Source organism: Hibiscus syriacus, unplaced genomic scaffold (genome assembly GCF_006381635.1).
Source record: "Hibiscus syriacus cultivar Baekdansim isolate YM2019G1 unplaced genomic scaffold, ASM638163v2 tig00112490_pilon, whole genome shotgun sequence".
Taxonomy (NCBI): Eukaryota; Viridiplantae; Streptophyta; class Magnoliopsida; order Malvales; family Malvaceae; genus Hibiscus; species Hibiscus syriacus.
In genome coordinates this window covers 172,627-186,499 of record NW_024063343.1, presented here as the reverse complement: position 1 = coordinate 186,499, position 13,873 = coordinate 172,627, and the positions used below count along the sequence as shown (strand labels likewise).

Below are 13,873 nucleotides of genomic sequence, written 5' to 3'. Positions count from 1 at the left end.
CAGTTTACATGAACCAAAAGAAGGCAGCCTCAGTTTATGTGAAAGAAAGCTGAGCTTGTTCCTACAAGTTACAATAACTGATGTTTACTTGTTCATCTACTCCATCCAAAGCAGGCAAAGCTGTCTTTTAAGAGAGAGAAAGGACACAGGGGGAGGGGGCTTGTAGCTCGGTTATTACAGTTTTGCCACGTCCTTTTTATGAGAAAGAAGCTTTGCCTTGAAATCACCTTGAAGTGTACGTCCCTGTCTGCTACTCTTTTATTATTATTATTTTGAAACCAGACTCATCTGCTGGAAAGAGAGCGAAGAAAGAGCATCTTGGGTATTGTGAATCAGGGGGGAAATCCAATCTTTTTTTCATCAAGAGCTTTGTTTGTCTGGGTTTTGATTATGGGGTCTTTGGAAGGTGTTTAGGGGTTTAGTTTGTAGCTGAGTTTTGGAGATGAAACAGAAGGGTAGCTCAGATTTGGTAAGTAAAGTGGTGGTGGTGGCTGTTAAAGCAGAAAGGGAGATCCCAAGGACTGTTCTGGTCTGGGCTTTGACTCATGTTGTTCAGCCTGGGGATTGCATTAAGCTGCTTGTGGTTATTCATGTCCAGTCCTCAAGTAACTTGCTTTTTTCTCTTTATCTTCTCACTTTTATTTGTTCCTCTCTTTACATTTTTGTATGATGATTGAAATCATTGAGTAGATTTGGGGGATTGCCTTTAAATCTATTAGGATTTTGTTCCTCTCTTTACATTTTTGTATGATGATTGAAATCATTGAGTAGATTTGGGGGATTGCCTTTAAATCTATTAGGAAGAAAAGTTTAGGAGAACTTACTTTGTCCATCTATGTACATGACTGCTATGGAAAATGAAATTGAGCCTTAATGTTAGATTTGTCTAGAAATTAAGTTGGCAAGTTGGAAATTTCATCTTGGTTGGTGGCCAACTTATTAGAAATTTCATCTTGGTTGGTGGCCAAACTTTGAACATGTGAATTTCATATTTGGTGGCTAACTTGTACACATTGGAAATTCTTTGGTAGGTGGCCAAACTTTGAACATATTGTTTGAAACTCAACTATAAAAAGCCTAAGTATTTCTATTAGAAATCATCCCAAAAACAAGTTCTCTCTTCCTCTTGTATTATTTATTCTCTCACTTTGGGAATTCCAAAGAATTCCATTTGTTGTAATATTGGCGATATAATGAAGTTATCATCCGGTGTGGTGCCCGAGGAGTAGACGATATTCTCGTCGAACCTCGTAAATTTGGTGTGTTCTCTCCTTTATTGTTTTTATTCGGTTCTTTTCCATTGTGTTTCAATATTCAATAGTTTGACAGGTTTATCCGCTGTGTAACCTTTGGTGGTTTTAATCTTGACATTTTAGGTCAATTTTAAAACTATGTTCGTGTGGGAAATAACCCGTTTTCCCCCAACAATTGGCATCAGAGCTTCGGTTGAGGTTATCCTGGTGGTTCCGTTGCTGAAAAGATACAGTTCGTGATATTGAATATTGTTCATTAGAATTAAAATGTCAAAATACGGATCAGTTGAGACATCAAGCTCTTCATCTGGACTGGTGAGGAGGGTGATGTCAAATGCAAATTTCTCGATGGAGTTGTTCGATGGATCCGGTCATTTTGGCATGTGGCAAGGCGAGGTGTTAGATGCTTTATTCCAACAAGGTCTAGACATCTCCATTGAGGAAGAAAAGTCCAAATATATAGAGGAGAAAGAATGGGGAACAATCAATCGTTTGGCGTGCAGTACGATTCGATCTTGTCTTTCCAGGGAGCAGAAGTATGGCTACAAGAACGAGACTTCTGCAAGTAAGATGTGGAAAGCTTTGGAGGAAAAATTCCTGAAGAAAAGCTCTCAGAATCGTCTCCACATGAAGAAACGATTGTTCAGATTTGATTATCAACCAGGCACCAGTATGAATGAACACATCACTGCGTTCAATGAGCTAGTGGAAGACTTATTGGGCATGGATGAAACCTTCAAAGATGAAGATTTGGCTTTGATGTTGTTGTCATCTCTTCCAGATGAATTTGAGTACCTTGAGACAACGTTACTTCATGGTAAGGATAATGTTACCCTAAAGATGTAACTGCTGCTTTGTATAGTTATGAACTCAGGAAGAAAACCAAGAAGGAGAGCAAGTACGAAGCAGCAGAGGCCATGGTGGCAAGAGGTCGCTCGAAAAGTCAAAAGCCAAAGTGGAGAGGGAGATCAAAGTCGAAGTCCAGACTGGGAAAAGATGAATGTGCCTTTTGTCATGAGAAAGGCCATTGGAAGAAAGATTGTCCGAAGCTGAAGAAGAAAGGAAAAGCTGCTCCAGATGCATGTGTTGCAGAGCATGATGCACATGACTCTGACATATCATTGGTTGCTTCATCAACAACATTCCATTCCGATGAGTGGATATTAGAATCGGGTTGCACCTATCATATGTCCCCTAATCGAGAGTGGTTCTCCGATTTAGTGGAACTAAATGCAGGAGTTGTTTATATGGGAAATGACAATGCCTATAAAACTGTTGGGATAGGTTCAATTCAATTGAAGAATCAAGATGGATCAACCAGAGTTTTGACGGATGTCCGATACGTGCCCAGTTTGAAGAAAAATCTCATCTCGTTGGGAGCCTTAGAATCCAAAGGCTCAGTAGTCACTATGAGAGACGGAGTTTTAAAAGTCACATATGGCGCACTTGTGATAATGAAGGGCATTAGGAAAAATAATTTTTATTACTACCAAGGTAGTACAATTATTGGAGCAGTTGCAGCAGCTTCTGGAGGTGATGATTTGGACGCAACCCAGTTGTGGCATATACGGTTGGGACATGCTGGAGATAAATCCTTGCAAATTCTGGCAAAGAAAGGATTGTTGAAAGGTGCAAAGGCTTGCAAATTGAACTTTTGCGAGCATTGTGTTATGGGAAAACAGAAGAGAGTGAAGTTTGACACCATTATACATAATACAAAAGGTATTGTAGATTATATTCACTCAGATGTATGGGGTCCTTCAAAGACATCATCTTTGGGAGGAAACCATTATTTTGTAACTTTTGTAGATGACTTTTCCAGAAGAGTTTGGGTGTATCCGATGAAGTCTAAAGATGAAGTGCTTCAAATTTTCCTGAAATGGAAAAATATGATCGAGAACCAGACTGGTAGAAAGATCAAACGTCTTAGGACGGACAATGGAGGGGAATATAAAAGTGACCCATTCTTTGACGTTTGCCATGAGTATGGTATTGTTCGACACTTCACTGTTAGATATACACCACAACAGAATAGGGTGGCAGAGCGTATGAATCGAACACTATTGGAGAAAGTTCGATGTATATTGTCTAATGCTGGGTTAGGCAAGGCATTTTGGGCTGAGGCTGTGACATATGCTGGCCATCTCATTAATTGTCTGCCGTCATCAGCGATAGGAGGAAAAACACCATTGGAGGTATGGTCTGGAAAACCTACTACTGATTATGATTCCTTACATGTATTTGGATCCACTGCTTATTATCATGTGAAGGAATCCAAGCTTGATCCGAGAGAAAGAAGGCTCTCTTATGGGAATCACCATGGAGTGAAGGGATTCCGCCTTTGGTGTTTAGACACCAAGAAGATAATTTGTAGCAGAGATGTTACCTTTGATGAATCTATCCTAGTAAAGAAGGTAACAAGTGAAGCTGTCCAGACAAGTAGTACTCCGCAGCAGGTGGAGCATACTCTAAAACAGGTGGAGTTTCAGCAGATGATGATCCAGAAGTTGATGCAGCTGATTCTTCAACCAATAGAAGAATCAGAAGATTAAGAGGTTCAAACCCAAGAACCATTGGAGACACCAGAAACACTTGCAGTTACAAGGAAAAGGAGAGAAATTTGTAAAACTGCTCGATTTGTTGATATGGTGGCCTATGCTCTTCCAGTTGTTGATGATGATATCCCTATCACTTACCAAGAAGCAATACAAAGCTTGGAAAGTGATAAGTGGAAAAGTTCCATGGATGAAGAAATGCAATCTCTCCAAAAGAACGACACTTGGAAACTGGCACAATTACCGAAAGGTAAAAGAGGCATTGGATGCAAGTGGGTATTTGTAAAGAAATATGGATCTCATAACAAGAAAGATGTTCGCTACAAGGCATGGTTTGTAGCTAAAGGCTACGCTCAAAAGGAGGGAATCGACTGACACAGCCAGAAGGATACAAGATGGTGGTCGTGAGAATGGGGTTTGTAAGCTGAACAAATCGCTATATGGATTGAAGCAATCTCCGAGGCAGTGGTACAAGCGATTTGATAGCTTTATGAGGAGGCAAAAGTATACTAGAAGCAAATATGATCATTGTGTGTATTTGCAAAAGCTTAAAGATGGATCTTTCATTTATCTTCTCTTGTACGTTGACGATATGTTGATCGCTTCGAAGAGTCAAAAGGAGATAGACAAATTAAAGGCTCAGTTGAATCAAGAGTTTGAGATGAAAGATCTAGGTGAGGCCAAGAAGATTCTTGGTATGGAGCTAAGCAGAGATAGACAGAGAGGGAAGCTTTGTTTAACACAGAAGCAGTATCTGAGAAAGGTATTACAATGTTTTGGCATGAATGAAAATACCAAACATGTAAGTATCTCATTGGCTTCTCATTTGAAACTTAGTTCTCAATTATCTCCTAAAACTAACGAAGAACAAGTGTATATGTCAAAAGTTCCATATGCTAATGCAGTTGGGAGCTTGATGTATGCAATGGTGTGTACGCATCCTGACATTTCACAAGCAGTTGGAGTTGTGAGCAGGTACATGCATGATCCTGGAGAAGGACATTGGCAAGCTGTGAAATGGATTCTACGGTATCTCCAACAAACTGTGGATGTTGGTTTAGTTTTTGAACATGATGAAACACTTGGTCAGTGTATGGTTGGATATGCTGATTCCGATTATGCTGGTGATTTGGATAAGCGTCGATCAACTACTGGGTATTTGTTTACTCTTGCTAAAGCCCCAATAAGTTGGAATTCTACATTGCAATCTATAGTGGCCTTGTCTACTACAGAGGTAGAATACATGGCCGTTTCAGAGGCTGTAAAGGAAGCAATTTGGCTTAACGGGTTGATGGAAGACTTGGGAGTTGTTCAAAGTCACATTGTCTCTATTGTGACAGTCAGAGTGCTATCCACTTAGCGAAAAATCAAGTCTACCATTCAAGGACTAAGCATATCGACGTGAGGTATCACTTTGTGCGGGAGATCTTTGAAGAAGGAAAGATTCTACTTCAGAAAATTGCGACATCAGAAAATCCTGCAGATATGATGACCAAGGTGGTAACAGTAATCAAGTTCAATCATTGTTTGAACTTGATTAACATCCTGAAAGTATGAACACCTTCGGGTGTGTGGCTCTTGTGAGCGCAATTAGAGGCACTACAAATTTGGGGAGTTGAAGAAGTTGAGTAGGCTTGGTAATTTCAAGCCAAGGTGGAGATTTGTTAGATTTATCTAGAAATTAAGTTGGCAAGTTGGAAATTTCATCTTGGTTGGTGGCCAACTTATTAGAAATTTCATCTTGGTTGGTTGCCAAACTTTGAACATGTGAATTTCATATTTGGTGGCTAACTTGTACACATTGGAAAATTCTTTGGTAGGTGGCCAAACTTTGAACATATTGTTCTTGAAACTCAACTATAAATAGGCCTAAGTATTTCCATTAGAAATCATCCCAAAAACAAGTTCTCTCTTCCTCTTGTATTCTTCATTCTCCCACTTTGAGAATTCCAAAGAATTCCATTTGTTGTAATATTGGCGATATAGTGAAGTTATCATCCGGTGTGGTGCCCGAGGAGTAGACGATATTCTCGTCGAACCTCATAAATTTGGTGTGTGTTCTCTCCTTTATTATTTTTTATTCGGTTCTTTTCCATTGTGTTTCAATATTCAATAGTTTGACAGGTTTATCCGCTGTGCAACCTTTGGTGGTTTTAATCTTGACATTTTAGGTCAATTTTAAAACTACGTTCGTGTGGGAAATAACCCGTTTTCCCCAACACTTAAGACACTTGAATAGATTTTACTGAGCTTGTGGTGATATTGCTGAATACTTGGGGTGTTTGTTGACACATAAATCATAAACTGGTAATACTCTATTATGGATTCGGTAATATATGATCATTACGGCCTACTGCCTTGTTATACTTACTATTGGCTTCGTGTTGTTTGCTGATGATAGCCTCATGCATTCTCAGGTAAAAGAATATAGGGAATTTCAAGATTTACCAGTGATTGTGCCACTGGTCATTGGAAGTCTCTCTCGGGAGCTACTAATTTGAATGCAAAACAAGATCTTGCAGATTCATGCTCCCAAATGATTTTTCAGTTGAAAGATGTTTATGATCCCGACCAGGTTTGTGGATTACGTTATTTTTCAGATGCTTCTTTGGTTGTTAAATTCTTTGTTCTTGGAATTCAGTTTTTAAGTTATGTTTACAGGTAAAAGTCAGGATAAAAATTGTTCCTGGATCAGCGTACGGAGTAGTCGCTACCAAGGCCAAGAAAGCTCAATCGAACTGGGTTATATTGGATAAGTAATACATAAAATGTAAACTTTGTTCTCTTGCATGATTTATGACATTCGCTATTCAGTTCTTTAGCTCAAGGAATCCTTTTTTAGCCTTATGTGACTATGCAAATTACACAAAAGTCTTAGTTAACTCATTTGTTTAAAGGACAACATTATCATGTTCTGTGACTTCGTTTACTTTGGTTTCCTTTCAATTCTTATATTTTTGTTCAATTAATTGTGATTGTTGTTGTTTTTGATTCCTTGCGCAGACACTTAAAACAAGAGAAGAAATATTGCCTGGAAGAGCTGCAATGCAATCTTGTGGTCATGAAGCGATCTCAGCCGAAGGTTCTTCGGTTAAATTTGGTTGGATCACCGAACATGGCGCCTCAAGTGGCTTGTCCATTATCGTTTGAATCAGAAACATATCCTAAACGTAGGAAAAGCAAGCACGATCTACTAGATGAAACTAAAGGGCCTTTTGTGACTCCGGTTAGTACTCCTGAGCGCGACTCATCCCTGACCACTACTGATATCGGAACTTCATCAATATCAGGCTCAGATCCAGGTGCATCACCATTGTTGCTCCCTGGGGTATATGAAAGTTTGAAAAAGATTATTCATTTATCACCGAGGAAAGAGAGATTCTGTTTGAATCTGATTCGGACTCTGAAAGTGAGCTAGATCCTCATAAAACCAGATCCTATTTCTCTCCATGGAGGTCTGACATTCGTAGTTCTAGCACCGACTCTAAGCTTCTTGTCAAGGATTTACAGAGAATGAACGATTCATCTCTAACTTCAACATGTAACATTTTGTTGGATAAATTCTCTACATTGAATAGAGAACCTGATGTCGGGGTCCTTAACTATAGGCTTGATCTGAAGGTCAGCAAAAGTGTGAGGGAAGCTATCTCACTCCCAAGGAATGCTCCTCCTGGGCCTCCTCCTTTATGTTCAATATGTCAGCACAAAGAACCCGTGTTTGGGCACCCTCCATGGTGGTTCGCTTATTCTGAACTGGAACGTGCAACAAATGGCTTTTCGCAATCGAACTTCTTGGCTGAAGGCGGGTTTGGGTCTGTTCATAGAGGGATCTTACCAGATGGTCAGGTGATTGCTGTGAAGCAATATAAGTTGGCTAGCTCTCAAGGTGACCTAGAATTTTGCTCAGAAGTTGAGGTGTTAAGTTGTGCACAGCATCGGAATGTTGTAATGCTGATCGGATACTGCATTGAGGATGGAAAAAGATTGTTAGTTTACGAGTATGTTTGCAATGGGTCTCTGGATTCTCATCTTTATGGTAAGTTCACTTCTATCCTAATTCACTTTATTGCTTGCTGATCTTGATCATGGAACTGCTATGCAAGCAACTAGCTATAATGGAACTTCTATCCTAATTCACTCTATCCCATTGACTTTGAAACCGTCATTTGATTGACTAACATGAGTTCACTGGAATGTCCTTAAGTCATGACATTGTATACAACATTTAATCGATGGATAAATTTGGTTGAAATGTATACAATCACGATCAAAACTGTCTTTAATGAAAAATGCTGCTTAGTCCTCAAACGTGAGCAAGCTGTCTGTGAGTCTGATATGTACCTTGTCCTTCATGATCATTGATCATTTCTTCAAATACGTAACTTAATTGAGATATGGGAATTTTTCAGGGAATAATCATGATACATTGCGATGGTCTGCACGAAAAAAGATTGCTGTTGGAGCAGCCAGAGGATTGAGACACCTTCATGAAGAATGTAGAGTTGGTTGTATTGTACACCGTGATATGCGGCCCAACAATATCCTCGTTACCCACGATTTTGAACCTTTAGTATGTCGAATCTTCTAAGCTTTTTGTCAGTAAAGTTTTAATTTTCTCTTGATCAGCTGTTTGTTCTTCATGCTCAGCTCATTCAAGTCTAATGGCCTCCTTTTTGTATCAAACTTTGGGCACATATATCATATGGAAAACTGTGAACTATCTTGACCATATAGGTCGGAGATTTCGGGTTGGCAAGTGGCAGCCAGATGGAGACAGAGGAGTGGAAACTAGAGTGATTGGACGATTCGGATACTCGATTGCTTTTTAATTCCTTGGTACTTTATTATCTAGCAAGGACAAACTTAATAAAGAAAACACCCTTCTTGGTAGGTACTTAGCTCCAGAATATGCACAAAGCGGCCTAAGGGACAGCATTGCCTCACTGAATGGGTGAGGGTTTGATTATTTTAGATTACAAACTCGTAGAAATTGACCGCATTAATTTTCTCATCGATTCTATTTTGGAGCAGGCACGCCCATTACTAGAACGTCATGCCATACGCGAACTCGTCGACCCCCGCCTGGGGAACAGCTATGCCGAGCAAGAGGTTTACGGCATGCTGCAATGCGCCTCCTTGTGCATCAGGCGGGATCCTCATACAAGGCCTCGGATGTCTCAGGTTGAAAAACCAGAAATTACATAATAAAAATTCCTTTGCGGAACACATTTATTCTATCATCATTGTTTCAGTGATTCTTTAATTCTGAAGATAACTTCTAGGCCTGCACCGTATATGTCGATCTTATGTGTAAACACTAATTTTTTTCATTTTCATTTTTATTATTATTAAATATTATTATTATTATTATTATTATATATTATTATTATTAATAATAAATAAATAATTACAAGCCCAAGAGGAGGCCCAACTATGGCCCATTTTTCAAAACCCGGATGGCCCAACAAGACTCAAACCTTAATGTAGATAGGGTTTAACCCTATCTCAACTAGCGCCGCCGTTGCCTCAGCTTCCAGTTGTCGATGCCGACGTTTCCACTGTCAGGTGACCCAACCAAATGCTGCCGACACCTTCACTGCCACTCCACCTCGTCGCCGAAGCTTCCAGAAGGCTAGATGGCCGCCCACGTCGAGACTCTATTGTGAGTCACCACATAGTTTGGTAACTCACCAAACTTCATTTATGAGACGGTCTGAAGAAGACACCGACGAGGCTATAAAAGCCATCGAATCTTGCAAAGAAAAGGAAGGAGGGAGATCGACAACAACAAAGACAGAGAGAACACAACAACCACCGAGAAGGAAAACAGAGAAGAAGATACAAATACCAACAACTAAAACCTCTAAATCCATAAAACAAAAGAAAGAAAGGAGAGAGAGTTACCGGAGATGCTACACGCCGACGAAACCTTCGAAATACTCGAAGGTATTTCTCTAGATCTACTCCGATCTGGAGTTTTTTAGGGGAAACTAAAGTCGAATTCAGCCTTGGGGGTTCAGGGTTTTATTCTGGGGTAATTTGGGAGTTCTGGACACCATGAGCGGTGGTCGACGGTGGCGATCGGCGCCGGAACTTAATCGTCGGCCGGTGGCCGGCTAACCTCCGGTGGAAGGTTTTAGAGAGAAGGCAGAGCCTCTCTCTTACTAAGAGAGAGGTTGAAAAATAAAAATAAAAGGAAATGGCCTTTAGGGCCGGTTATTTGGGTATTAAATATCCTCCTTCATACGACGTCGTTTTGGGGGAGGGGCGTTTGTGTAAATTATGTTTGGGTAAACCACATGCATAATACCTCATATTTTATTAAATTCTATTTTGGTTACTAAAATCAACTTATATGTCTTTTAATTTGGTATTTCAATTTTATTTTATTTATATTATCGCCACTGATTATATATATATTTAAGGTTAAGGTTAAATTGCATTATTAATGTCTATATTATATTAATATTTCGAATTATAGTTTTAAGTTTTGACATTTTACATTTTAATCTCGTATTAATATTTATGGCTAAAATATATTATTAGTAATTATATTTTTATAATGATTCGAATTATGTCCATTAATTTAGATAATTTATATTTTAATACTATAAGCTTTTAATTCATTTTATTTTGGTCATTTTATTCTATTTTTTTATTGTACTTTATTTTTCAATATGTTTAAATTATTATTTGACTTTAAATATTATATTATTTTAGTCATGCTATATATATATGCATATGAAATATTTGTAAATATTATTTGATAAATTTCATAAATTATTAATATTTATTTATTTATTTATTAATATTAAAGAAAATGCAGTCTTAAAACAACTAGATGTTATTTTCTGATATTTTTAAATAAATAAATATCATACTTTTATAAATTATATATATTAATTTAATTTAATTTTTTTATTTTTAGAGAAATGTTTTATTAATATTTATTTATTTTTTAATATTAAGAAAAAAGGACTGTCTTAAAGCAACTAGAAATCATTTTCTGATATTTCTAAGTAAATAAATATCTTATTTATAAAGATATAAAAAATATATATTATAAAAAATTAATATATTTTTCTTTGAATTATACTAATAAATTTGAAACAACACAATTGTAAATTAAATTCATATTCGAATTCTTAAATTCTATTATTAGAGACAATTTATAATCGACAAGGACCAATTTTGGGCGTTGTGGGGGTGATAATCCTTCCCCAAACGTAATCGACAACGAATCTCTTTTTATTATTAAAAAGAACGAATTTTTGGTTAAATGCAAACCATTTTATCTTTTAACTGATGTTTTCTTAAAAACTCTTTTAAAAGATTTTTAGGTATTCGACCTACCTGACCCAAAAGGCCGATGGCGACTCCCAAAACATTTCAATAAAAACCATTTATTCACATTATTTTTCCCACCAAGTAAAATTTCGTGCCCGGGCGAAAACAGGTTACGACAACTTGGCGACTCCGCTGGGGACCCTGGTCAACCTAAGTCGATTATATATTGTCTCTATAAGTTAGAAATTGAGAATCCAATTTTATTTAATTTATGATTCTTTTGATTTCTTTCAATAATTTTTTTTCTTGTATATTTATGTTTATATTTAATTGTTTTTTTTATCAATTTTTGTATGAACATTTCTCCTCACACACAAACACTTGCATTGCATAACATAAGCTTTATAATCAAGCTTGTCCCTTTTAAGTGGGAGTGAAAGCGACGTCTTCGTGAGAATTTATTCTCTATGTCATACATAGCAAGTAGTTTTCGGGGTTCATATGCTCCATGTCTTCGTGAGAATTTATTCTCCGTGTCAGGCATAGGGAAATGTGTCCCCTCGAATTGAACTTAATCCGCTTAAGTCTGTGATGGACTAGGATTAAGGGTTTGACAACCTAACAGGTACCAACAAGGACAGATCGAGTACCTTTACTCCTAGAACTGAAACCCTATATATAATAAACCCTAAAAATTCACCCAATTTAAGATAATACTAAAACCCTGTCCATAGGTGTACACAAAGGAGAAATAAGCTCTAGTTTTTATTTTATTTTTTCTGAATAAATGCATGCGAACTAGAAATCATGCAGTTAGGTTAATTTTCCAAACAAAGTATGGAACTAGAAAGCATGAGGTTAGGGTTTTTATACCTTGATAAATAGAAATTTTTTCTTTCCATTAGTTGGTACTAACCATTTTTATTTTTTATTTTTATGCATGCTATTTTGTTCTAACTTGTTTATATTGATTTCTTTTGTTTGCATTGCATGATCATGGCATAACAAAAAGGTGTTGACTTGAAAGACTGTTCATCAAATTGGAAAGTTTTCATAAATGGACAAAAAGTTTCATGATCAAACAAAATATGACGCAGCCAAGGAAAGACATCCTGAGGAAACTCCGAGGATAGAAGCGAGCTATGCACACAAAGATCTTGTTATATTAATACCAAAAGTATTCCACAAAGATCCTGTTAGATTGATACCAAAAACATTCTACGGTAAGAGTGTCAGTTAGAGCATTCAGAATAAAGGAGGTTTTTATGAAGCCCAAGCATGTTATTTGAAGGATCAAAACAAGAAATTGAGCACAGAAATGGAAACCATGCATGAAGATTTCTAGAATGTTAGTCAAGCCTTTCAAAATGTTAGCATAGGAAACACCCTAGAAGAGTGGATAACAAGGGTCACCAAATTGAAAAAGAACTGCAACATAAATGAATGACGAGCCAAGAAGTTTTCTCATGATTTACGAGTTGCAGAAGAAAAACACAATACATCTGTCAGTGAATTGAAAAGATGTCAAGTCAAAAATCAAAGGTTGAATAGCGCTATAATCAACATGGAAGATTCATATCAGATTCATCGATGTGAGATTGATGCTGAATTAGAAGTCACTATGACCAAGACCAATACATTGAAGAAATTTTTGGATGATTATGGAAATCTTGTACGAGAACTTCTTGAACACAAAGATTCTCTCACAATAAAAAATGAACAACATTGTTTACAACTCCGAGAATTGATGTAGAAGATGAAGGAAAAAGACAATATCATGAAGGAAGCTGCAGCTCAAGCAAATAATGTTGCTCATAAGCTGGTGGACTTAGCTGGCTTTGCAAGAGAATTAAAGCAGATTGACAACTCCACACCTGAGCATGAGTGGAAGTTAATTTGGCTTTTAAGGGAAATAGAGAAGTTAAGAGTGAAATATATCCCCTACATGTAAAAGTTTTGTTTGATGCACCGAAACTTTTGTGTTCAATGAAACCTGTTTTAAGATGACCACTCTTGATTAACACCTTTGTTGCATTTGCATTTTGCATTCATATTTTTTTCATTACATTTTCATTTTTTATGTTTGCATTTGCATTTGCATTTTTATATTTTTATTTTATATTTGCATCTTTGCATTGCACAGTTTGAATTCTTATTTTTTTCATTTATGCATTTTCACATTTACATTACATTTTTATTTATTTAAGTATTGTTATATACATTAATTATAAAAAATGTAAATAATTCCTGAGAGGTTTTGTAACAGTAAAATCGAGACCATTCATTCATATTACTGTAACATCATCATGAAAACAATGGAGCAATCTTATGAGGGACTACAAGATCAGTGGCCAGAATAATTGACAGGATTTCCTAAAGATACAAGGAAAGAAGCATCGGATTTAGTACCAGATGGATCAAATCAAATTATTCAGGGGATGGCATCTGATAAAGAAGAGATAACTGATAAAGAGCAACCATGCTATCAGATTGAAGAGTCGAGAATGATAACAACCATGCAACCAAAGAATAACCTCATTAATTATTCACAATATGAGGAGAGATTTAAGAGGGCAGATGAAACAATCAGAAATATGAAAGGTGTTAATGCCTCCCACAAAGAATTAGCAGCAAGAGAGCTCAGCTTGGTTCCAGATTTGGTTATTCCCCATGAATTCAAAATGACTGATTTTGAGAAATATGATGGCACAAGTTGTCCCTTAATCCATTTAAGAATGTTTTACAGAAAAATGGAAGGATATTTGAATTCTAATGATT

The 13,873-nt window shown here is 37.0% G+C and overlaps 1 pseudogene; it reads left to right on the top strand.

Moving 5' to 3' along the window:
- The first annotated feature begins 442 nt into the window (after positions 1–442).
- Positions 443–9,766, top strand: LOC120180106 (annotated as a pseudogene).
- The last annotated feature ends 4,107 nt before the right edge of the window (positions 9,767–13,873 follow it).